The sequence below is a fragment of the Equus asinus genome, chromosome 3 (genome assembly GCF_041296235.1).
Source record: "Equus asinus isolate D_3611 breed Donkey chromosome 3, EquAss-T2T_v2, whole genome shotgun sequence".
NCBI classification, from domain to species: Eukaryota; Metazoa; Chordata; class Mammalia; order Perissodactyla; family Equidae; genus Equus; species Equus asinus.
This window is the reverse complement of record NC_091792.1, coordinates 20,958,744-20,985,934: the sequence shown is the minus strand read 5'-3', so window position 1 is coordinate 20,985,934 and position 27,191 is coordinate 20,958,744.

Genomic DNA, 27,191 nt, shown 5'->3' with positions numbered 1-27,191 from the left:
CTACAAAATTGATTCTAGGTTTCTTGGTGTTTGAAGCCAAATGTGAGTGCAATACGTTCATGGGAAGGTTCTAGGCTAGTTCAATAGAACCTGAGATTGCCCCCCAACAGAATCTGAGATTTCCCCCAAAACTGTCTCAGGGCTCCAAGGACAGACGAGTGGGTATATTCCAGCTGCCACCTCTGTTTCAACCAGAGATTCCCTGTTGGTCTGACATGTTTCACTTGAAGTTCATATATAATTATATATGAAACTAGGATACTGAAAAACAATTCTTGGCAACTGTAAGTTTAAAAACACTCCACATACTGAAGAGAGATATAGCTTTCATGCTGAATTTCATGCTGAAATTCATACAGCTATCAGAGTGGTGGAGTTGACATTATTTTCAACAACATCCTTACAATTTGTGCCATAGGGATTTTCACATGGATATTTCTTACAACATTTCTCAGTACAAAATAAGGGTATAATGCCAAAGAGTTCTTTAGTAAAAACAACTATAAGAAAAGTCAAAATAATATGACCCAAGCATATAGTTCTTGGATATCCAGACTTGAGTGAAGGATGTAATTTTAAATATGTAGGTCCTTGAGGAGTATATAACCATACTGCATATCTTCTAGCAGCTAATATAGTTTTTCATGATCAAACTTTTAGACCAAAGTATTCAAGGCAGTATTTCCTAGTAAGCAGGCATTCTAGATTGCTCATTACCAATTCATCCATGAACAGGAGGTAGATTTCACATTCTGTATTCTAAAAAGTCCAAATTGGGACATGTGCCTAAATCAATGCCTCCTCCACCTATACATCTGAACAGAGGACCCTAGGGGTCCCCAGGCTTTCTCAGAAAATAATTATGACTCATCTGCACTGGTCTCTGCTTAGATTGAAATTGACCTGTGAATAGAAATAAAAGCCAGATTAACATATTCTTGACCATAAAACACACCTTAATAAATTTAAAAGAATAGAAATGATACAGTATCTGCTCTCAGAACACAAAGGAATTGAACTAGAAATCAATAACAGAAAGATAATTGGAAAATCTCAAAAAAATGGAGATTAAACAACACACTTCTAAATAACACAGGGGTTAAAGAAGAAATCTCAACAATTTAATTTACCAAAGAAAATTTTAAAACATTTTGAACTAAATAAAAGTGAAAACACAACTTATCAAAATTTGTGAGTTGCATTGAAAGTAGTGCTTAGAGGGAATTATTTTTTTTTTGAGGAAGATTAGCCCTGAGCTAACTACTGACAATCCTCCTCTTTTTGCTGAGGAAGACTGGCCCTGAACTAACATCCATGCCCATCTTCCTCTACGTTATACATAGACACCTACCACAGCATGGCTTTTGCCAAGCGGTGCCATGTCTGCACCCCAGATCCAAACTGGCGAACCCGGGGCCGCCGAGGTGTGGAATGTGTGAACTTCACCACTGTGCCACCAGGCCGGCCCCTAGAGGGAATTTTATAGCATTGAATTTATATATTAGAAAAGAAGAAACATCTAAAATTAATAACGTAAGTTTCCACCTTAGGAAACTAGAAATAGAAAAGCAAATTAAATCCAAAGAAAGCAGAAGAAAAGAAATAAGAAGAAGTAGAGCAGAAATTAAAGAAATTGAAAACAGTAAATCAATAGAGAAAACTCAAAGAAACTAAAAGCTAGTTCTTCTAAAATATCAATAAAATTGATAAGCCAGGCTAACTAAAAAAGAGAGAAAGAGGACACAAATTGCTAATACCAGAAATGAAAGAGGGGACATCACTACAGATCCCATGGACATTAAAAGAATAATAAAAGAATACTATAAACACCTCTATGCCCACAAATTGGATAACCTAGATAAAATGGACCAATTCTTTGAAACAAACAATCTGCTAAAACTCACACAAGAAGAAATAGACAATCTGAATAGGCCTATATACGTTACAGAAATTGAATCAATAATTCACAACATTCCAAAATAGAAAGCACCACACCCAGATGGGTTCACTAGTGAATTCTATCAAACATTTAAGGAAGAAATTATGTCAATTCTCTACAATCTCTTCAAGAAGACAGAAGCAGAGAGAATATTTCCTAACTCATTCTATGAAGCCAGCATTATTCTAATACCAAAAGTAGACAAAGACGTCACAAGAAAATAAAACTACAAACCAATATCTTTCTTGAACCTACATGCAAAAATCCTCTACAAAATGTTAACAAATAAAAGTATAAAATTCAAAATCCAAAAAAATATAGAAAGAATTATACACCATGACCAAGTGGGACTTATTCCAGGTATGCAAGGCTGGTTCAACATTTGAAAATCAATTAATGTAAACAAGCACATCAACAGACTAAAAAAGAAAAATCATATGATCATATGAATAGATGCAGAAAAAACATTTGACGAAATCCAACACCAATTTATGATAAAAACTCTCAGTAAACTAGGAATAGAGGGGAACTTTCTAAACTTGATAAAGACTGTCTACAAAAAAAACCTACAACGAACATCATACTTAATGGTAAGAAACTACAAGATTTCCCAGTAAGATCAGTTTCAAGGCAAGGATGTCCCCACTCACTACTTTTTTTCAACATTGTACTGAAAGTCTTTACTAATGCAATAAAAGAGGAAAAGCAAAGAAAAGGTATACATTTTGGGAAGGAAGATATAAAACTGTCTTTACAGATGACAAGATTGTCTGTGTAGGAAATCTAAGAGAATTGACAAAAAACTCCCTGAACTAATACACAATTATAGCAAGGTTGCAGAATACAAGGAAAAGTTTACTGCTTTCCTATATACCAACAATGAACAAGTGGAATTTGAAATTAAAAACTCAATACCATTTACATTAGCAACCCCCAAAATATAATACTTAGGTATAAATTTAACAAATGAAATCAATGAATAACTAAATAAATGGAGAGATGTTTCATGTTCATGGATAGGAAGGCACAACGTAGTCAAGATGTCAGTTCTTCCCAACTTGGTTATAGATCCTTCACGAAGTTTCATTCTAGCTAATTCACTCTATAAGTTTTGGCCAAGTCGAGTATTGAGTAGAAAATGTGGTCTGGTTACTGACAGGAATAGAGGTCAGTAGGCCTCCCTGGCTACTCTATAGAGCAAAGGGAAAAGATACAATCTTAACCTATTACGGGAGATTATATCATGAAATTCAGAGCATAGAAAAACTTATAAATTATTTACAGCTACATAATAACCTAACAGGACCACTGACATAAAGTAATAGCATAAAATGACACAGTACAAATGTAATAATGTCTATAAGGTTTGTGGAAATTAGCGTAAGGTACTTTTTGGAAAATTAAGTACAAAGATTAGCAGAACCTGTTGTCTATCCTACCCTATCTTATCCTATCCTCTCCTCTCTTTTCCCTTGATGACAGAACCTCAATTTTGTCCTGTGATTTAAGATAAGAGTTGGAATGGTGCTGGCCCTGTGGTTCAGTGGTAAAGTTCATGTGCTCCACTTCAGCAGCCCGGGGCTCTCAGGTTCAGATCCCTGGCACCAACCTAGCACCGCTCGTCAAGCCATGGTGTGGTGGCATCCCACACAAAATAGAGGAAGACTGGCACAGATATTAGCTCAGCAACAATCTTCCTCAAACAAAAAGAGGAAGATTTGCAACAGATGTTAGCTCAGGGCCAATCTTCCTCACAAATAAATAAATAAATAAAGAGAAATTAAAAAGATAAGAGTTAGCAAACTTTTCCTATAAAGGGACAGATAGTGAAGTTTTTCTGCTCACAGGTGACAAGGTATCTATTGCAACTACTCAACTCAATAGTTTTAGTGTGAAAATAGCCATAGACAATAAGTAAATGAATGTGCATGGCTGTAACCCAATAAAACTTTATTTACCAAAACAAGCAAAAGGCTGAATTTGACCACAGTCAATGTTTGCCAACTCTTGAGTTAGGAAACATGACTCTATCCCAGCTCTCAGAGTTAAATCTTCTTTGGTAGAAAATCCTCAAGCTGATCCTATTCTTTTGCCAGTGGTTGTTTAAGGTGGGTGTGTGACTCAGTTCCAGCCAAAGAGATACGAGGGAGAGGAGGTCTCCTGGAAAAACTTTCTCATTCCTAAGAAGGAAACATCAGAAGAGATCATGTCTTTGTGCTTTTCATCGTTGTCTGTAGGTGTAAAGACCAGAACTGCCGCAGGCAGGTAGAAATGATGCTACCGGGCTGAGCATAAAGCCAGCACACTGAGGAGGCAGAGCTAAGAGCCCCTCCGAGCTGTAGAGTCAGAGTCCTTACCTACTACGTCCTGAGAAGTCTTGTTTCCGGAATTCTTATTACTAAGGTAATAGATATCCACACTGGTTAAGCCATTAAGAAGAATCACAGCCTAAAGCAGCCTAACTAATACAAAAAAAAAAGATAGAAACAGTTACTTTTCTTCCACTGAGGTAATTTCAATATACTACAGTTTAATCATTTATGTATTTATCATATAGGCATTAAAATTCAAATATAAAACATGAATCTCACTTTATAGTATAAGAATTCTACTTAAAAGTTTGAGGATATTCACTCATCCAAGATATCAAAAAGTATTAATTTAAATGAGAAAAATAAGAAAAGTAGAAAAATATAACAAAGCATCTTGAGATAAAATTGGTAGATATAAATCATGACAATGTGTAATATCTCTATTACATTACAAGAAAAATTAATTACATGTCTATAAAATTGAAAGTCAGTTCTGATGAAAGTTTCTCTTTATTTCAAGAGAATGTCACTTTATCCAAAATAGCCAAGAAGTTTATTATAAAACACTGAACAGTTTTAGCTCTTGGTTGTCTTTCTTTGGGAATTATGCACTGTTAGAATCCACCACGTCCTCTATTGATCTAGAATACTTTGGATACACGAAGCCAATCTAGCAGATGGCATTTTTCATTCAAGGTTGTAACAGTATATATGGCATCCCATATGCCTTTACGATTGACATTGCCATTCCTCCATCAAGAGGTGGGATCCATGTTCCTCATCTTGAACCTGAGTGAATCTTTATAACTGCCTTAACCAGTAGAATTCAGTGGAAGTGATACTGCTTGACTTCCAAGGTTGACCCATCAATGTCTTCTAACTTGGCCTGTTCCTCTCCACAAAGTCTCCCCAGATTCTCTCATCTGCTACTATAGGCTTCCTCTCAGGTCATACTCAATCATCTTTCCTCCTTGCCCCCTCAGCTATATAGCTATCCTTCTAGGTCACACAGTAGGCGGAGAGAAATAATAGAATGATTCTTTCTATTTTCCCAAATCCATTGTTATGATATACACACTTTAACCTCCTACCCTCAGGGTTTTCTCTTTTGATTCTCAAAATCTTGTTTGGGAAGTTTTAAAAAGAAAAAAAAAAGCCAAAAACTGATTGCTTCTTATTATTTCCATCCCATGAAACAATCCTATTTCTCCCCAGAGGCAAAATAGCTATCTGTGCTTGACTAAAGGAAAGATATGGAGAAGAAAAGAAGAAATCACAAATATTAATGTTTAAAAATATTCTCTTGCCACATGTGTCAGTCGCCACAAAGAGAACAAGACAAGAGAGTTTAGGTGACTCAGCCCAAATCTTTCATGAAAAAACAGAAGGCAAATAATAACAAAACACATGGGCTACTGGAAAATAAATTGAGATCACCTGCCTTTCAATGAGTAGAATCATCATCATGCTTGAAGAACAGATTGTCTTGAAAAACTCCTCTGTTGGGGGTGGAGAGAGTGAGTTTTCAGGTGACGATAGAGGTCATAATGATTGTTTAGTGGAATAAAGGCCAAATAAAATTTTAGTGCTGTAAGTTAAAGTTCCTTCTCATTTAATCTAAAGTGTATGTGGGAATGGCAGGCAATAGATGTTTCCAAAAAGTGAAAGAAAATTTAGGTTTCCAGGGACACTCGTGTGAATTTCTTCAAATGCGTTACCAAAGCCTTGGTGGCCACTCTGCTGGTATAACACGTGAAAAAGAGGGGACGATGATGGTGAAGGGAATGTAACTCATGGAAATTCTGCTGCTGATACTGCACCGCCACCTCTACCACACACAACGCACCAGGACTCCGCAGCTCCTAGGGAACCAGGAATAGTAGCTGACCCCAAGCCAAGAAGCCAAAAGCTGAGAATGAATTTTAAAATCAACCAAAATAAAGTATATATTGGAAAGGAAAGAAACTTTATAGGTCATTTAGTCTGTCCTCCCACTCAATTTCCTGTAAATCTCCCTGACAGTTGGCCATCCCACCTGTTTCTGCACCTGTACCTGTGGAGAATTCACACTTCCCGAGGCAGCCCATTCCAGTTTTAAATTGTTCAGCCTATAAGAAAAGTCTCTTTTATTGAGCTGAAGTTTGTCATTCTACAGTTTCCACTGTTTGGTCCTACTCAAATGAAGCTTGCTCCATATTTCACATGGTACCCCTTCGAGTGTGTATTTGAAGACTGTGGTCAAGTGAGAGCAACAAATGAGGTAGAAAGTATGAAAAACGCTGGACAAAGAAGTCAATCTCTGGATGGTCAAGACCCTGCAGGCTACCCTCTCCATCAAGATACAAATCAAAGAAAACCAGCAAGTGGCACATCACCTTAGAGAGGCATCAAGTCAGCTTGCTGTGTCAGTGTCCCACATCTCTACTTCCTTAAGAGCATGAACATTATAGAACAAAAGGCTCCTTGCTTTCCTTTAAGTTTTAAAGGTAAAGAACAACTCTGTCCCCGGCATAGTCCTCTGCAAGTATGCGGGGAGCCCAGCTCTTCTGGAAGTGCACACATAAATGCTTCTGCTAATTATTCTCACTGCATGAACTTTCAAAAGGCTCTGCCAAGCAAAAATGTGGACAATTTTCCTCGTAGCATTGCCCAAATGTAGAGGTTTGTAAATTTTTTTTCATTTGTTTTCTGCTTGTAACGTGGCCCTTTTCCCCAACATATATACCTTGAATTCCCTCTTGTTAAGCTATTGTTTACCTTCATAACCGTATTTTTAACTCAGTATGACCCTTTAAGAACCAAAAGTATTTTTCCAAAGAAACCAATACTGAATTGTAGATTTGGAGATTGTTTTTTTTTCTTGCAGCTGTCTGTACACTAGAATTAACACCACACACTGAATTGGCTTTACAAATTCAAAATCTAAATTATCTGTTTGTTTCCTTGTTTTGTTTCTCTGATAAGCCAGCTTTTCATTCTTTAGGCCCAAGAGGTTAGTGGCCTTATTTTACAGAAAAGTCAGGGATTAAAGCAAAAAGTGATGCATAGAATATTAATAGGACCTTGTTTTTGCCCTTCCCCAGAGCTAAAATGTTATTATAGCAAGATTTGAATGGGGTAAAGCTGGTACCATCGAATTAAATGCTGAAGGTAAATGGAGAACGGGAAGAGTTAAAGAGAAGGAGCAGCCAAAAGATTACATTAAACTTAAGTAAGTCTTAAAAAAGTAAAAGAAGAGGTATACAATAATTCACCAAAGTCACGTGCTTGATTTACTCAACATCTCTGCAGTTACTACTTCTCATTAACTTACCAAAGTCAGCATTGCTCCTTAGGGGAAAAAAGAAAATTTTGGCATATCAAGGAATAAATAGAACATTGCAGCATTATTCACCGAATCATTTTTGGGGCAAATTTAGTGCTGTTTTCATGTCTTTGTATTCCTTCTAAGTCTATGTTTGTCAATGTCAATTCAACCCTCCCTGAAAACAACAGAGCTACAATTAGAGATGTAAAAAGCAGTTTGTGTGTAATTTAAATGCTGCAAACTGGCAATCTTCTCATGAAAACCACAAACAATTACTTCCATTCTCATGCACCAGTGCATCTGGTTCACCACCATTTTTTATCTGGGATTGCATATGAATTGATAGTTAATTTCACAGCTAGAAAAAAAAAGCTACAATTCTTGACAGGGGTGAGTGATTTGCTTTTTATTCACAGCACATTGCCATGCTTATGTGGTTAATGATTTAAATTACACAACCAACTCACCAAATAACAATTCTTTTTCTCTGCTTGACTCATGCAGTTTTCCCAGGTCACCAACATCAGGTGATGCTAACCCTTTCTCCATATAGGCCTGAGTTCTGATGAGTTGAGAGCCATCAGCTATCTGGAGCACAAGGAAGATGAAATCTTGAATAATATCAAAAACGAGAAATTTTGTTTCCATTTGATCTGTACTTTGTCATCTCTGATTAGAACTAAAATAAAAAACATTAATAAAAGTAAACCCATCTTTGAACATTCCCCAAATAAGCCCGTTGCAGTGAAGGGCACTTTCATTAAAGACAGATTTACAGGCTTCTTAAAAGACATGTATTTGCATCTATTTAGTTTATACATGAAGAGATCACATGTGGGGAAAACATGTGAATAAACAAAACCACAGAGATAATGAAAGCCTTTGGTACGACATTGATATGCAAGAACATCCTTCAGGTTCGCTCAAGAGGAAGTCAGCTTTAATGCAAAGGCATTAGTAATGGACTTTCTATTTTCTTATTAGAATTAACCTTGATCTGGAAGAAAAACTTTTTTTCTTCACTGATGAATACATATTTCTCTCCATCTAACATATTCTACTAAAACCTTTTAAAAAGTAGCACTTATGCTGAAATTTATTATTCCTGAAATGGGCATTGCCAGAAACAAAATAACTGAGAAAACTATTTTTGAAGGAAACAAGTTGTTTCCATGGAACGTAAATGGTATTATAGGGAATGCTAGAATTTCCTTGCCAGCAGGTACTTTCAAATAGGAGAGATTCTCCCCGCTAAAGAAGAGTTTAGCCAAAATCTGCCAATGGCAGAAAAAATGAACTAGATTATTTCTTAAAATTCATTTCAAGCCTATTCTTTTACACCCCTAGTTTCGAATTGCTAGTTCTTAAAATCAGAGCAGCAAGTGGAAAATGTGATTTATTAGCAAGCTATAAGCACAGCCTGATTCAGCCTCACATGTATTTTAATATTTTAAGTTTGAATTCTATAATCTGAACTCAATGCCATATTATACCATTGTGCCGTCTCCTTTTCTCACTAGCTTGGTAGGATATAGCATGGGAGGAAGTTTGATACAGTGATTCCTTCAAAAGCATAGCATCTACTGGCTGAGTAGTAAATAAATAAATAAATAAAAATTAAAAGGTCAATTACAAACTGGAGCTAAGTGTTGTGATTCTTTAGACTTGATCCCTAAAGCAGAGGTACCCCTACCTTTGACATTTTGAGTCATATGAATATTTATTGAATTATGCTGTTGGGAATGTTAGTACAACATAAAGTCCACTTCTTGCAGTCAAATAGCTTACAGCCTTAATGCTAAAGTATGAGACCTTCCACTCACCCCTGTGGGTATTTCCTAAGCCCAGCTCCAGTGGATCCCGAGAATGTATTTCCAGTAGAACTTTAGAGATTGATTCAGAAGAAATGGAGAGAAGCTGCTAAAATAACTGGAAAAACAAAAGTAACCCAAATATCCGTGGTTCTAAAGGCTCAGGAAAGATTATTTTAGGATCATCATGCCTTAGGACCTCTAAGTGCAGTCAGGCTAATGTTGGGCTGCAAATACCCAACTCTCACCACTTCTTCAAGATCCTTCCAGTCCAGGGAATATCACTGTTTCAAAGGACTCAAGAATTCAATTTGATTCCCTATTTGCACCTAGAATTCAGTCCACTATAACCTTCATAAGGAAATTATCAAGATCCCTAAACAGAATTGACTCTTTCATAATCCTTTAAAGATATTTTAAGTACCTAAAATTGCCCTAGAACTAAATCTGGGAAATAATGGCTAGAGGCATTCTTCGCTGGAGCAAATCCAACAGTTTACATGAGATGCTTCTGCTTTCCAGTGATTTCTTGCTGTAACAGTTGCCAGTGAACATCCAATGGATACAACCTTAGCGATTTAAAACTTACAAAACATATCATCTGTGTTGAGTACTTAATGTTATACAAAACATAAAACATAGCCTTTGCCTTTAGGAGTTGATGTTTAATTTAACTGTATAAACTATTTTTCACTAATCCCTTTCAATGTCCATCGGTATATGCTTGTATTGAGTTTAAGGACATATCATCCTGTGCCTTGTTATATTATTTTCTTGCCTCTCTTATTCTTGTTAGGTTTATAATTCCTTGATACCATGATTTATGTTTTGCTTATTTTTTAAACCTTGGAAAATCTCACACAGTGATTTGCTCATAATAGTTGTTCAATAAATATTTGTGTTCATTTTAATTACTCACTATCACAGAGATCTTGATAGGGCTGTAGAGAAAAGATTCAGCTTTCTAGACTGCCTTGTAAACATAAACTCCCTTTATATAGATGACAATATTAAGTGCTTTCTCGACAGGTCTGACATTGGCATTCAACCCATGTTGGAGTCCAGCTTTGTCACTGGATACTATCTCATGTGTTTCTGTTCCTTCAAATAAAAGCCCTACTTATATCTTCTTGTTGCTTTTTTAACTCAGGAACGGTTCAGGGTTTATCTTGCTGGGATACATTTTTCACGTATTTTACAGATAAAATCGATCAGTTTCAGGAGGCATTCAGGAGCTCTGTGGGAGCAGTGCGAAAGCCCACAGTGGGAGATACAGTGTTTTTGCTTTCTGCTTTCCTCACGCTTTTTCCTGCCCAATTTTTAGTCAGGTTCTGTAACAACACTCAGTCCTTCTTTGGCGAAAATGATAGCCTTCCTTGAGAATAGCAAGATGTGGCCTCTTCTCATGGGAAGGAATATTAGCAGTCGTAAAAGAAGAAAAGTTGCCAACGTTACTTACAAATATGCATTGGATATTTCAACAATATAGGTCTGGAAGGCAAAATAATTAACCATAAACAAACTCCAAATAATACAATTCAGGTTTCAGTGGAGCTTGAGTTAATTAGAGAGTTTTCAGTGAAGGCTGAATGATGCTGTCAAAGTGGAAATCGTCATTATCGAGTTGAAATTCTATGCTGGCTTTCTTTTCTGAAAAAACATAATCATCTTCCTACTTCCTCTAAGTTACACAGCCAGGAGGAGCCACAGAAGATCCCAGAAGATTGGACCTCAATAAGAAATAACTTCATTGACATAATCTCTTCAACAGCTGGCCATCTCCATGACACTGAGATATAGGAATATCACTCGTCCAGCTAAATCCCAACACACACAGGCTTTTTCACTCATTTTCAAAAATTACCTCAGTAACAATGATTATACTCCAAGTGAGAAAACATGCATTAAAAACCAATAGAAAATTTACTCAGAGCTCAGAATGATCCTTTATTTTACAGTCTCAAACTTGTTTTTCAAGTAACACTTACACATTGTCTGTTCCTTCAGGACTAGAAGCTCTGTAGGATTCCTTCCAATTCTAATGTGCCCAATTCTGAGAGCTGGAGTCCAGACTGTCCTGTCTGCTACTGTTGTTTCACTGCAGCCCACAATGATGGACTACAAGTCAAATGAGGCTTCAATTTTTTTAAACAACACAAAAACACAGCAATTAACTTCAAACATCTTACATCAAAGTGTTTTGTGGACTTTCAAAGAAAAGGGTACATATGGTACTAGACTGGAAAAGATTTTTTTTAAAAAAATATAGTTTATATAGTTAATACTTACTATATCATTAAATATAGTTCATCATAACTAGGAGTTTCATATGAAGTTAGTTTTATGGGATGATTCTGGAAAAAGCGTAAAATTGGGAACACCTGCCTATACTGCTAAATGAGAAAGAAAGAAACTTCTTTTGAGCTTTTAGATTTTTACTCTATTTCTTAGAGGAGCTGGCTGGCCCTTACCAGTTGTAGCTGAGCTTTTAGAAAGGGGGTTTATAATGATATATACCTTCCCCACAGCTCAATCTGAGCAACTAATTCAAAAATCTTCTCTGTATGATGTGGGGGCTGTGGACAAAGAGATCTGGAGAGACACCAACAATAGCATGTGTGGTGTAACAATATTGATGGTCAGATGCTCTAGAAGCAGCTAAGAGGATAAAATGCTACGTAGGCTATAGAGGACAAAACGCTGCATAGACTATAGAGGACACAACGCTACACAGGCTATAGAGGACAAAACACTACATAGGCTACAGAGGACAAAACGCTACATAGACTATAGAGGACACAACACTACATAGGCTATAGAGGACACAACGCTACACAGGCTATAGAGGACACAACGCTACACAGGCTATAGAGGACACAACGCTACATAGGCTACAGAGGACAAAACGCTGCATAGACTATAGAGGACACAACACTACATAGGCTATAGAGGACACAACGCTACACAGGCTATAGAGGACAAAACGCTACATAGGCTACAGAGGACAAAATGCTGCGTAGGCTACAGAGGACAAAATGCTACACAGGCTATAGAGGACACAATGCTGCATAGACTACAGAGGACAAAAGCAAACTTCAGCACTCCCACTAACCGCCCTCAAATCTGAAGAAAGAACTTAGACGGCCAGCATTGCCCCAGCAAACAGCCTTGGTTTGACTCACCCTCTCACTGAGTCTCCAGTGAGAAATGGATTGTCTTCAATAAACAAGCTTGGTTTCCCCCCCCCAAAACTTTTGCCCAAACTTAGTGCCAAGTTTCATTTCTTCTTTCTGAACATTTCTAAGCTATTTAAATGGAGTAAAAATGAAAACATGAATTAAAAAAGAAAAACTTGATAAAGTCTTCTTGATATGTATCCGTAAATCACAGAAGCAGGACACACATACAGGGCAGAATTATAATGAGAGGAAATCTATGTAGAAGTACTGGAGGGATTACCTCTGGCTTACTTCCGTGTTGACATTATTGACATTAGTTAGGTGCATCCTGATAAAACGTATTGTTCCATTATCAACCAGACATTACCAAAACAGGAAGGGAGAGAAAGAGTGCCCTCCTGCATTCTCTTAAAATTAGCAATGACCTTGCTAATTAAAACCTAATTGCGAGAGAGTAACATGTAGATACCCCCCTTTGAAAAACTGGCATGGAGTCCCACTAATTTAAAAGTTGTCACTTACAAACCCAAAGAAATTGGCTTATTAAAATGAACACTAATGGAAGCTAATGTTGCTCAGAGATGACAGCACAGAGGATTGAGAGGACGAAGGAATGAATGTGTATGTCTTGTCTCGCCTTTTATTATCCGAGAAGAAGCCTCTGACAGCAAGAGCCCCATCAGGAGGACAAAAACAAAATGAGTGTGGCAGGAACCACATTCTCCTAGTTTATTAATATGCATTATATATAGCTCTAAGCCACTGGGTGCCACAGATAGGTGGGTTATTCTTTTCAAGTATATTAATTTTAAACAAGCATATGAAGAGAGGTTCAAGGACAACACAGTTTGGTATATTTTATTTTATTTTTTATGTGACTGTTTGGGAAGCCCTTTTAGACTGGCATAAGGCAAGAGAGTAGATTATTCTTTAAACAACTGAAAAATTCAGTGAATGCATTAACCTACCTTCTCAGTGAGTCATCCAAATCACACTTCAGCAAATACACACACACACGCACACACCACATTCTCTCACATTTTAAATGCATTTTTCCTTATGTTTTCCATGTTATCCATGACTAACTAACCTCAGAAAATCCATGGATATTAACATACAACATTATATGTTCCTCTTGACTCTAACATAAGCAGCAGATAAAGCAAACTTCCAAACACCCACCCAAAATGGGGGCAGGTATAGAAAGACATAGCCTTCCTAATCTAACGCCACTTAGCTTCCTCCTGATTTGCTCGATGCCTGTCACATTCAAGTGAATACCATGTAGGGTTCATACCCTGTTTCTGCCCAAACTCATATTTTCAGGTCCTGTCCAATGCAAGGCATTTAATAGAGAGAGTGAGAGAAGGTAAAAGAAGAAAAAAGGGAGAAAACTCAGCCAAACGAAATGTGGAAAAAAGTCAAAATGCCTACAAGGGTTTTCTCGAGCCTTGATCCAAACAGAGTCTGTGTGATGGCAGCTCCTACAAAGTGATGTTTAAAGAAGTTACAAGAACACATTTTTCAGAGAATTCTATACCTGGAAACAATCGTAGAGATAACCTGCTACATCCCAAACACTTTAAAAATACAAAAATTAAGTCATGGAAGGGCTGGCCCAGTGGCCTGGTGGTTAAGTTTGGTGTGCTCCACTTAGGCAGCCTGGGTTCACGGGTTCAGATCCTGGGCACAGCCCTACACCACTCGTCAGCAGTACTGTGGCAGTGACTCATATATAAAATCAAGGAAGATTGGCACATATGTTAGCTCAGGGCCAATCCTCCTCAAGCAAATAAAGAGGAGGATTGGAATATATATTAGCTCAGGGCTAATCTTCCTCAGCAAAATAAAAATCAAGGCATGGAGGGTTTAAATGATTTTTCTTAGGACATGTAATTATTAAGTAATGTACCCAAGGCTTAAACCCTGGTTGCCTCCTACAACAGAGTTCTTATTCCCAAATCTTTGTGTCTCCAAGGTTATTGACCTAAGAAGCCATTCCTTCATCCACTCATAAGAAGTAACCACCTTTAATTTAAGGCATTTGCCTATGGTCTCAATATTAGATGGACTTTTCCCGGGGTAGGATTATCTATTGTGTTTCACTAGAATCAGATCTCCATGTTCCTAAACATCTAAAGCACTTTAGATAAGCAGCACCCAAAGCCAGCCCCAGTTTGTTCAGTGGAGTAAGAAGCTAACTGGTGATGTGAACTGAAGGAGAAGAACAAAAGTTACACATACTCAAAACTGTCTTCCCAGAAATTTTCACCATCTTTTTAATAATTTTTTAGGGAAATTACTTTAAGACAGACATGATATTAGGCATTTAAATCTACCCCTTTTCATTTAGTCGTTAAAAATAACAAATACTCAATATACATTTTTAAAAGAAGGACTAAAATGTGGGCATTATTATCCATACTTTCATCAAAATAGGACATAAGTCTCCCAGAACATGGATAATGTACTCGAAGCACTAGCTAATGCATAGCAGGTCTGGGTCCCAACCCAAGTCTCTCTGACTCCAAACCCATTTACTTCCAATCTACTTGACACCATTGTGGCCACTGCTCTAAGCTAGAGGCATCATCTTAAGAAGGTGTCCTTTACTAATGGACACTCGGAGTAGAAACTTATTAGTCACTGTACACGGTGAACAGATTAGTGAACATTAGTTGATTGAAATACCTGGTCAAAAAGAAGCATTTGAAGGAAATAGGGCTCAAACAGGTGAGTTTGATTGAAATGAGGGAGTCAGAACAGATATGAAGCTGGAGGCAGGCCTGGTGGACAGAGCAGGCAGCTGCACGGTGCAAGAGAGGCCCTGGCAAGCCAAGGCTGTGCATTGAGGATGGATGGAGAGGCGTAGAATCACTCCACAATTCTCTGTAGACCAGCCCTGACATCCAACCATCATTTTAAATGTGAAGTGCTGCTTGGATCTGATTTTGAGGGTTTTGGTTTTAGGATTTCACTGCTATTTTCACTCTGAAAGGTCATTAGAGAGTACGTTCAATGGAGATAACTCTGTCTCCGCTCAGTGTGCTGCTTCTATAAGTATGCCCTCCTGAAAATAAACTACATCTGGCAACCACTCGTGTGAATTACCTAAATAAAAGACTCACACTGTTAATGGAGCACTTTTGTACTAGAAAAAGAAACCATTAAATTTGATGTTAAAAGAAACTGTGACTGTCACTCACTTGATTGATTGCATCTTTTATTAGGTCTTCACTGAATTATTTTATGGTATTTCTCTTTTTAACCTGCTCCCCTTTGTTGGGATATTAAGAATGTATATTTTGAAAGTAGTGGTAAAAAAAAGTTGAGAAATATAAAATTCAAGATCATAAAAGCCTTTTCACGGGTGGCATTATGAACGTAGCTGTCATGTGGAGTCTGGAATGTAGGTGTAAATTTCAGAGAGTGAGGATTATGTTGTAAAGGGAAGTGGAAGTATAAATTGCAGCTTTAGGTTTGGTGAAAGAAAGGGAGTGAAGGCAAAGGAAAAGTAAGCATGGGGCACATATCACAACCATGAACACAGAGGCCTCCTTCAGTCACGGCCTTCCAACTAATGGTTTCTGAAGTAGTCTTTTCAAGGACCAGATGTAAACTCTGCTCACAGGATGTGCTCTGTCTGAGCCTCCTCCTTCTTTTGTCACCTGGCAGAGACTGCAATCAACCTGACTAACACATCAGAAAATGTCCCAGGTTTAAACATATGTACCTCCATCACTGGGGACCCTGCTGCAGCGGGTACAGCCAGAGCATGTGTGTACCTAGAGGACGAGGAGTTTGGTATATGATGAAACAGATCCAAACGATGTACAAAAGAGGAGCACGAGATAAAGAGTTGTTACAGAACACTGACTGGCTCAATGTGTACATGGATCTTGGAGCCCACAGGACTCTGGGAGACAGTTAATAATCATCGTGACAGGCTGCCAAGCTTCCATTTTTTCCTGTCCTGTTTTGCACACTAACCCTGAACTAGGTGGCATGTTTATTTTCTATGCCTCACCACATAGCATCAGGGCTGCGCCAGCCCTGGCTGGTGTCTGTTGCTAACTAATGAGCTGCCGCCTTTGACAGTTATGGCAGAACCACATGCTTGTATTTATAAATGCCGTGCATAGGGACCGTGGCGGAAGGTGCCATGCTGATGATGTGCAGAGGATTTCAGGTGAGTGGGGCAAATCTCATTAGCAAGGTCTCCCTTGTTTTTCCTGTCCGATTGCCAGAAAGCCCATGAGCCCCGCAAGTATGGTCACAGGCACAGTAGTAGTCATTGTCTGCCTGTACTTGGAGTGCTGACCTAAGCTCCCCAACAGCCATTCCCAATACATGAACCAAAACAATTTTTGAATTCAGAGCATGCATCGTTGTCTCGGGTTGAACTCCCCAAAAGCAGACCCTGAGACAAAGATTCTTGTGAAAGTGATTTATTAGGAACTGTTTCCAGAAAAAAACAGTAAGGGGAGTGGGACCACAGGAGAGGAGGTTGTGGTAGGCTGAATAATGCCCCTCCCCAAAGATGTTCACCTCCTAATAGCCAAAACTTATGAATATGTTGCCTTATATGGAGAAAGGGAAGTAAAACTACAGAAAGAATTAGCGTTACTAATCAGCTAATCATAAAATAGAAAGATTATCCTGGATTATATGGATGGGCCCAATCTAATCATAAGAGTCCTTAAATGTGAAAGAGGAGGGCAGAAGAGTAGGCCAGGGAGATGGCAGCATGAGAAGGGTCTGATGCCCCACGCTGGCTCTTAAATGATCAGGACTATGTACAAGGACCAGAGAGAGGCCTCTAGGAGCTAAGGGTGGGACCCAGCTGACAGCCAGCGAGGAAATAGGACCTCACCCACATGGAACTGAATTTCTGCAAGGAAAAGGATCCTCCCATAGAGCCTACAAAAGGAACACAGTCCTGCCAACACCTTTTAGCCCAGCAAGACCCATAGGACTTCTGTAGGACTATAATATTATAAGTTTTGGGGGTTTTTTGTTTTGGTTTTTTTCCTCCCCAAAGCCCCAGTACATAGCTGAATATCCTAGCTGTAGGTCATTCTAGTTTTTCTATGTTGGATGCTGCCACCACACGGCTTACTAAGTGGCGTGTAGGTCCACATCCAGGATCCAAACCTGTGAACCCCACGCCCCCAAAGCTAAGTGCATGAACTTAACCACTTGGCCATAAGACCAGCCCCCTGTTATTGTTGTTTTAAGTTACTAAAATTGTGACGATTTGTTATAACAGCAAGAGGAAACTAATACAGAAGTCAAGTGAAGATATGATATCAAGCAAAGTACCGTAGAGGGTAACTAGCTGAATTCCCTGGAGGAAATCTGCTGACAATGTGTCACACCTCAGAGTTTTTATATTAGGGGCCAGAGATCTGGGTATTATACCATGGCATCATCAGGCATTGCTTAAGGGCTAGGAGTATGGAGTGGGAGTAGAGAACCTAATTCTCTAGGTATTTCCTACTCTCTGCTCATGAAACTATACTCTTACTGCCCAGAAACAGCCTTCCAACAAAGAGGTACAGGTACTGCTATAGGGAAAGAAAACAATGAACGCAGTATGCAGAAAAATGGTGAAGGGATCCAAGGGGATGTGGGCAGTGTACTGATGCTGTCTCCACAACCATCCATCATAATAAATATGAGCTCTCCAAAAAACCTGTTGTGTAAATGAAACCACTGAATAGCTCAGGAGACACAACACAAGCTTTGAAAGCAACAGAGCATGATCAAATCTCAACTTTTATTTGTGACCTTGGGTAAATTACCTACTTTCTGTAAGTCTTAGTTTCTTTGGGTGGAAAATAGGAATTATTAATGGGGAACTCTCCTGCCAAGTCTCCAAGAAGATTTAATAAATGAATGAAAAGGACCTTGCACAATGCCTGGAAATCAGCTAAAATTAATTCTCTTCCTTTTTTTTCCCTTGACCTTGCACTTCAGGACCAAACATACTTTATCTGGCATACGAGGCAGAGATCAGCACTGGGTTTTAACCTGGGTCTCGCCATGCTGCATATGTTTCTTTTCCTTCATTTTATGAACATGCCAGTTTCCTCTCAACTTTACAAAAACACTTTCTTTTCTTCAAAATCTCTGGATACTGAGATTCTCTTTATTTTTATAGCCAGATTTATTAAAACAGTATTCTATACTCCAGTCTCTATCATCTCATCTTCCACTTACTTTTAAGTCCACCAGGGTCTGTCTTCTGTTTCCACCCTCTAATGTGTTTGTGCTCGAAAAATATCCACCATTTGAGAAACCAACTGATTCTTGAGCTCACAGTAGTATTTGACATTGTTGGCCACTCACTCCTGAAATGCCTCCCTAATTCTAAGTTGCTCATGGCTTACCCCCAACTCTCCTGATATTCCTCTCACTCTGCTTCTCTCTGAAATGTTAAATATCCCTAACGTGCAATCCTTTTTCAGCTCCCAACTTAGACTCTCAATTTAATAATATCAATAATAGTTGCCAATTTTTATTGATACTTACAATGTACCATGCACTTGACTAAGGACTTCACATATGCATGAGGTGGTTACTATGATCATTCCCATTTTACAGATAAGGAAACCATGGTTTGGAGAGGTGAGGTAACTTGCCCAGAGTTACACAGTTCATAAGTGGTAGAGCCAGGATTTGAATCCAGGAAGCCTGATACACACACACTGTTTTATTTAATTTCTCTTCCTGGTTATCCTATCCATATGTAGATTTTTCAGCCACCCAAAATTTGCCAATGGCCAATAAGTCTTTATCTCTTGTCTAATATCTCTGCTGAGCTACAGATCTATGTGCTCCACTGTTTCTCAGACAGAAACACTTAACATGCACCACAGGCATTTCACTCTGTGTTCCCCAACCCCAATGTCACCCTCATCAGATAACCTGCCACTTCACTTCCTGTCACACTAAAGGGCATCAATTTAGTTAATGAATGACATTCTAGCCTGCTTCCCTCTCCACATTCAGCCAGTTACCAAGTCCTATCAATTCTAACACTACAACAGCTCTGGGTCCCCTCTGTCAATCCCCAATTAGTACAGCCTTGTTTCAAGCCACCAACATTTCTGCACAAACTACCAGAGTTGATTCTTCAGCCATCTCTCTGCTTTCAGTCTCACAACCTTCCCACAAACCCACCCTATTGCCCAGGTCAGTTTTCCAATCCATAAGACTGATTACATTGTGCTTCAATAGCTGCATTAAGTTCACAGGAAAGTACAAAGTACAAGTTTGACTGAGAAGGCTGGCTATGATCTGGGCCTCCATTGATTTTCCAGTCTTATCTCTCATGTACTCCCCCTTCAACATACCAAAATATTACAGTTTGCAAAAAGTACACATTTTCTCACTCCTCTGTACCACTGCATGTGCTCTCTCCTCTGCCTGGGGCTTCCTTCCTTCCCTGACTACCTGGCCCATGACTACCTATCCTTAAACACTCACCATGCCCAGAAGACTTCTCTGCCCGCATAGATCATTGCATCTCTTTGTGCTTCCTCTATTATTCTTTCAATACGCCTTTTTCAGATTGATTATCACACCAGGTTATGTAATAATTCACATTGTTATCCATCTCTCCAACTAGACGCTGAGCTCATGGAGAGCAGGGACTCAGTGTAACAACCCCAGCGCCCAGCCCACAGTGGGAGCTCCCTAAATATCTGCTAAATGAGAAAAGCACAAATAAATGGACAGATGAAGAGCATGTCACTCTATGACTGCATACCCAGACCTCTAGGGTTCCCACAAATCCCTAACAGATGCTTTTCAGGTACTTATTATCCAGAAGATATCAGTGCAGATGCTGCTCTTGACACCATATGGCAGTCACAAGCCCAAACACCCACCAGGAAACACACACCTGAAAACCTTAGCTTTAGCTGAGACACCGTGAAAAAGAGAAGAGGACGTGGCCATCTGTGAGGAATGATTTCCATGACTCCAGTTACAGTGGCCTGTAGCTACTCGAGATACTAACGGAGGCAGTCCAACAACATTTTTCATGTCAAGATTAAATCTGAGAGGATACTTATATAAAGAGAAGAGAGAGAGATTTCCAACGTGGGCAAAGGAATCCACTGTCCTCTTATGAAATTGAAACAAAGATACAGTTTCCTTCTCCAAATACAAAAATTACACAAGGCAAAGAAGAGGGCTTCAAACTTTGCTCCTCTTTTTATATTCAGTTCAGGTCTTTCTTGGAGAAAAGTCACAAAACAGAAAGGCAAAGAAAAGGAGGAGATAGGGATTTTTCATTCTTCTGTTTGCTAACTGTGTAGTAGTAGAAAATTGCTGCTAGCAACAGTGTTATTATATAGAACGTAAAGAATAAAGCACCCTGAGAAGTGTCTATTTATAGAGAAAATGCTTGGATACCATTGTGCAGTCTCCTGCCGATGGCAAGAAATATGCACGGCCTATTGGAAATAGACCAGGAGGAGACCTGGGCTCCGGGACTAACTGCCCTCATTGGCTTCCCCAGCTAGTGTTGCACGAGATTCCTTTTCCCAGTCTGCAAAAGGAGAAGTGAAGCAGATGGTCCTTATGTTCCCTTAAAACTCTGACTTTCCAAGGTCCTCTCTCTTGAGTCTCTCTCAGCAGCCAGAGAGCTCACTTGCCACAGTGCAAGCTGGAATCCAGCCAGAGGAAGCCAAAGAAATACCTGGACAACTCGAGCAGTTGTGGCATAGAAGACTCAAGAATGTGATGGACAAGACTTCAGTGACGTGCTATTGCCACCCTGGCTGTCGTGACCCAACTGCGGCTCTAGAGTTCATGGTAGCAAAAAATCTCCACAGTTGAGGGAAGGAGAAAGACTAATCTTGCTGCATTACCGATCTCCCACTTCCCATTCTAAACTCTTGAACTCCAGATTAGACGACATGAACCAAGGAGAAGTTTGGTATGTTGGCTGGTGAGTGGCTAGCCAGCTCATCTTTCAAACATGCCCACTAAGTTGTTAAATTGAAGCTATCTTAAAAAAAAAAAAAAAGTAAAATCCTATGTGCCTGAGGATGTGAGGGTACATTACAGAAAAAAGACAGAAGTTAGAAAGAGTCCAGTTGAGCTCGGGTTCTGAGAAAAGAAGTATTTAAAGAAAGTCCACACAGGTGGACTTCCAGGTACCAGATTTGAAATGCCAGTTAGCAGCAGCTGTACAACAGTAAAAATGGGATAGGGTTTTAAGGAGGCAAATGATAAGTTACTTACACTCTTTTTTTAACCATATATGAAACTGTTTGAAATCAAAACATCATAGGGAACTCAAAGGAGCTGCAGAACCTGACAGTCTCAAACTCTAAAAAGAGGAAACAAGTTCACACATCCTCAACCCTCTCAGCAATACCCAAACAAAAATTAACAGCTCCGGGACCTACCGAAGAGGATGCATCTTTGCACCCACTCCCAGTGCAGACTCTGTCGTCTGTGGAACGGTCTTCTTATTGGGTTTTCTTCCATATTTCTGTGTTATAGTCCTATTTACGCATATATACATATGCATTTAGTTTTATATTTTCTTCTCTAAAAACCATCATCTCTATTTTTAAATTTTTTTCACTGTTGGAACTATACATGTAAGGGAAGGACACAGAAATACTAAGCCAAATGCTATCCTGTCCCTCCTCAGTGGCATGGTTGGACTTGCAGTCACAATATGCTCTTTTGCATACTCAACAGGCTAAGATAAATACATCACAATTTCCTCTTATTTCGAACTTTCGTGCCTCCAGTTAAGATAACACGTTTACCATTTCCTTATTTCATTCTCCCTTCCAGGCGACACGGTGGCTCTCCCAGGGAATCCTGTTATGGTGTTTATTATTGTTGCTGATATTGCTGTGGCTTTCTTGCTACTTTATTTTGTTGTTGCTGTTCCACGGTTTGCAGCAGCATCCCCAGCTGCATGGGGTCAGCAGTGCTGACGCCTTCTCTCCCTGGTGCCACCCGGCTTCTTTCCCTGCCCACTCGCCTCCACACAAGTCTGCTGCTGGCTCGCTCCTGCTCTGGTGCTTGAGGTCTTCCTGACTCAGTGTCCCTCCCTTGCCTTTTCTCCTTCCCTTGGTTTCTTGCTCCAAGCCTCCTAGGCACCAAGCCTCTGTCCTGACACTCAATCCACAGGCTTCTGCCCATTGCCTAGGGGCTTGGTCACTCCTGTCCCAATGCCTCCACACTTTACTCCCAAACATTCCTTATTTAAGTAGGGAAAGCAGAGCACCTTCATATCCACAGGCCTGAATATAAACCAATGAGATTGATTTCACAAACCTCATATGAAAATAAAGTCTCATTGCTTTATAGTCATAGTTTATATTTGTCTGTTTACATCCCTATTTATATATACACATAGAGATACCATGTTTAGATTTTTATTTCCTTCCCCTACAACTGTCATTCTATTTTTAACAGATTTTTCGCTATTCAAATATGGTAGGAAAAGAGAATTATATAGGTAACTTGCTGCTGCCACAGAACAGGTGGGAATGGAGAACACAGTAAAAAAAATAAAGGAGTAATTTCCATCAAGACTATTATTTAGAGATTTGATTTTAGAAAGAGAATCTAACAGATAGTCAGAAAATTTATATCCTTGTCCCAATTCTGACACTAATAGTCTGAAAACGAGAGCTGTGGACTAGGAAATGTAGTTTTTCACAAATTTTGAGTAGGACAATGCTTAATTTTGAGGTCATGACCCTTGTCTCTGGCATTAAATGTTAGTAACATTCCCAGACATTTCAACTACCCAAAACATCCCTACAAATGACCCCCAAGGGGCCTGGACTACCTCCAGTTGAGGAACAATGGATGACTTCATGATTCCAGTCAAAAAAGGCACTTCTGGAACAGCTGAATCATATGGCATTTCTATTTTTAATTTTTTGAGAAATCTCTATACTGTTTTCCATAGTGGCTGCACGAATTTACTTTCCCACCGGCAGTGTATGAGGGTTCTTTTTTCTCCAAAGAACATGAAAACACTAATTTGAGAAAATAAATGCACCCCTATGTTCATTGCAGCATTACTCGCAATAGCCAGGATGTTGAAGCAACTCAAGCACCCATCAACAGGTGGATGGATGGATAAAGAGGATGTGGTGTGTATACGTATACATGTATATATACAGTGGAATACTATTCACCCAGAAAAAGGATGAAATCATGGCATTTGCAACAACATGGATGGACCTTGAGGATATTATGCTAAGCAAAATAAGTCAGATAGAGAAAAACAAATACCGTATGATTTCACTCTTATGTGGAAGATAAACAAACAAACACATTGATAAGGAGAACAGACTAGTGGTTACCAGAGAGGGAGGGGGATGAGGAGAGGACAAAAGATGTAAAGGGGAACGTGCATATGGTAATGGTTGGAAACTAGACTTTTGGTGGTGAACACAAAGCAGTCTATAAAGAAGCCTAAATATAATGATGTACACCTGAAATTTACACAATATTACAAACCAATGTGACCTCAGCAAAATAATAAAGGGGAAAAAAAGCCACCTGTGGAGAATGGCTTTCGAGTCTTATTATTTGTGAAATAGGTGGACAATGAGATTGATGGCCTAGTGTAGCGGTTCCTAATTAATCTTACTAGAAACACTTGGGGCCTATTTGCTACTGATTTTGGCAAACTGCCAGTGGGTTCCCCTAAATCCATTCTCCTTCTCTTCCATAAAAGCAGGCTTTTGTAGGGGTTAGTGGAACAACAAAATGGAGGAAATCTAGGTCCATCAGTGATCTTGAGTAGCAGAACGACCCTAAGAGCTGAACCAGCCAGACTAATACTTCATATCTCTAAGTCATATTCTGGGATCTCTTTGTTACAGCAACATAACCTTCACCGTGGCTTAGCCTAAGTAATACAGAAATTAGCACCTGGAAGCAAAATACTAAGTAACAAAGCTTAAAATATATTTCTAAGCTAGTTTAGAAATTAGGTGGTGTGCAGTGAAGAACTAGATATTTCCTGCTGGCCTTCTGTACCCCTTGTCATGCCTGGTAAAGCATTTAGTAAAACTCTCACCTGTGTTAACTCAGACAGCAGGCCCAAGGAGCCTATAGCTCCAGATGAAGTGGTGGGAAACAACCAGAAACTTAGGGATTAGTTGTTCCTTGCCACTTATAATAAGATACTTAAGAAAGAGAAAAACTCAGGCAAGACTTTCCAGTTGAAAGCAGACACAGAAAGAGCTACAAACCTGCTGACTGAGACACTCTCTGCCTGCAGTCTGAAATCTAAATCACCTGAGAATTCAGACATTTGGGGATTCAGAGGATTGGAAACACAAACTGGCTTGGTTCTACACCTGAGAATAGCAGAACTTAAGTCTATTACCTGGAGCCTCTCTCAAATACCTCCTGTAAAGATTTCTTGACATGAGATGCATCCAGTACAGCAATCAGCTAAAGAGCATTATCTTCCAACTGGGGATGCACTGAGCAGAGATGCCAGCAAATAAAAGAGAACCTGTAGAATAAGGACTATATCTAGAAAAGAATCTTTATTTTAAGGTTATCTGTCAATCGAAATGAGTGGAAGCAAATAGATTGAAGGCCTAAGTTTTTTAGGAAATTTTGTTACCAAAGAAATTACAAGTCTGGCAACACTGTATGCCCCAGGCCTGCTTCAGCCAGAAGCGGACTGCAGAAACTTTACTCTTCAATACCCACTTCAGATAGAGAAAAACTGATATGTGAGACTCTTACAGAAGATAAAGCTGGGGTCCACAGAGTTTGAAAATGGACAAGAGAGCTCTCGCAGAAAGCAGAAGCAGGGGTGAGAGGATGGGCTAACTCCCGACCGTTCTCCACTGTGTGGGCAGGAAGTCTTTGTAATAACTGAGCACTGCTGTGTTTCCAATTCTTGCATTTTATGAATGGGGGTTTTGAATTGCATTTATGTTTTAGGCTGATAATCTGTCTATTGGTTTACAGTCAACAGATCATGAAGAACTTCATCTGGAGCTATTAAAGGGAACTAGCCATCATCACCCAGAGTTCCTCAACTTTGATCTGATATGGTAATGGATGGGGCTTTGGACTGTCTCCCCGAGACACAAGAAGATGGTAAGAAATGTGGGCAGGGATATTTAGGGAGCCAGAATGGCAGACTGCTAGCCATCGCCCAAAATCTGCCCTCATATACTTTGATGTCATCCAACTAGAAACAAAATGTTCTAGACTGCAGTGGAATGTGAGCAGAAGTAATGTTTGCATTTTGAAACCTCATCACTTTGTTAAAGAGAAATCTCTTGCTCCGGACTTCGCCCCTTCCCATGAGTTGGAACACATTAGCATGCCGGATCCCAGCTGGGCCTTCCCTACTAGGACAGCAATCTAGAGGACCGTGAATACAGTGCAACAGGACAGAAGAATTGTGGGCTCCGCAGGGACTCTGTCCTCCATGAAGCACAGCAATCCCTTCTCACTCCGGCCTTGACTGGCTGAAATGTTCCCTAAAACACTTATTATCTATCCTACTCAAGCCATTTTACTTCTGGTTCCCTTTGTTACAACAGCTTAGCCCTTTGCCATAACTAACAAATCGTTCACATTTCTTTTCTTTTTTAGGGCTACAGGGCTTTCTTCTTTAAGGTAGGAAAACTCTAGGGAGCCATCCCCAGAAATAAAACAAACTAAGAAATTAAATGGGTGAAAAGTCAAACTGGGATCTATTTTATGCCTGAGTGAATACTAGAGATAACTGTTATTACAAAGAGCGAAAATATCGTACTGTTTTGAAAACTTCTCTTGTGTCTTATTTCATGGGCCCTGTCTGCTTTCCTTTAGTTGTTAGAGTAATATAATTTCATCCAACAAAACAATATGTATTTATTGTGCACCTCCTACATGGCACGCACACATCTTTTCTTAGATTAGAGACAAGAATGAGAGAAGTTGTATTACTACATTCAGTTCCACAGTGGACAAGGGAAGAGAGTCCCACAGAGAAGACAGGCCAATCTCTGATGAATGTGTGAGAAAGCAAATGAGGATCTGGGGTCAGCAATGTCTATGGGTTCCAGAAAAGCAAAACGTCAACAGAATGCACCATCAGTCAGCACTTCTCCATTCTGTTCAACAGTCCTTTATACTGTTTGCCCTTCCTAAAGCTTCAGAAAGTCAATCAGGCTGAAATCATAGGGAGATAAATTATAAATTGGATGAAAGCAGCAGTGGATTGGAGGAAATGATTATTATATATTTGAAATCTTTTTAAAGATATTCCAATCAGAGTATGAAAAATTTTCTAAAGCTGCGTTTAAATTTTTACAAGTGAACACTCCAACTTACAGGTGGATAGGGAACAGTGAACACAGGATTGTTTGATCCAGTAGGTTAAGTAGTAGGCAGAAGATAATAGAGAATAAATTGCCAGCAGATGTTGTTGGTTCAGAGCCTGAGACTGCCAAATAAGAATAGGCTGTTGGGACATCATGGAATATAAATGACTTTCTCACTCTGGGTGATTTAATTTCACTTAGTTGAAACTTGCAAGTATTTATTAGAGTGTGCCCAATGTAGCTGAAAATTTTTAAAGTTTTAAAAGTATTTCTTTGCATGACAAAAAGTCAGTGGTGGAAGCCT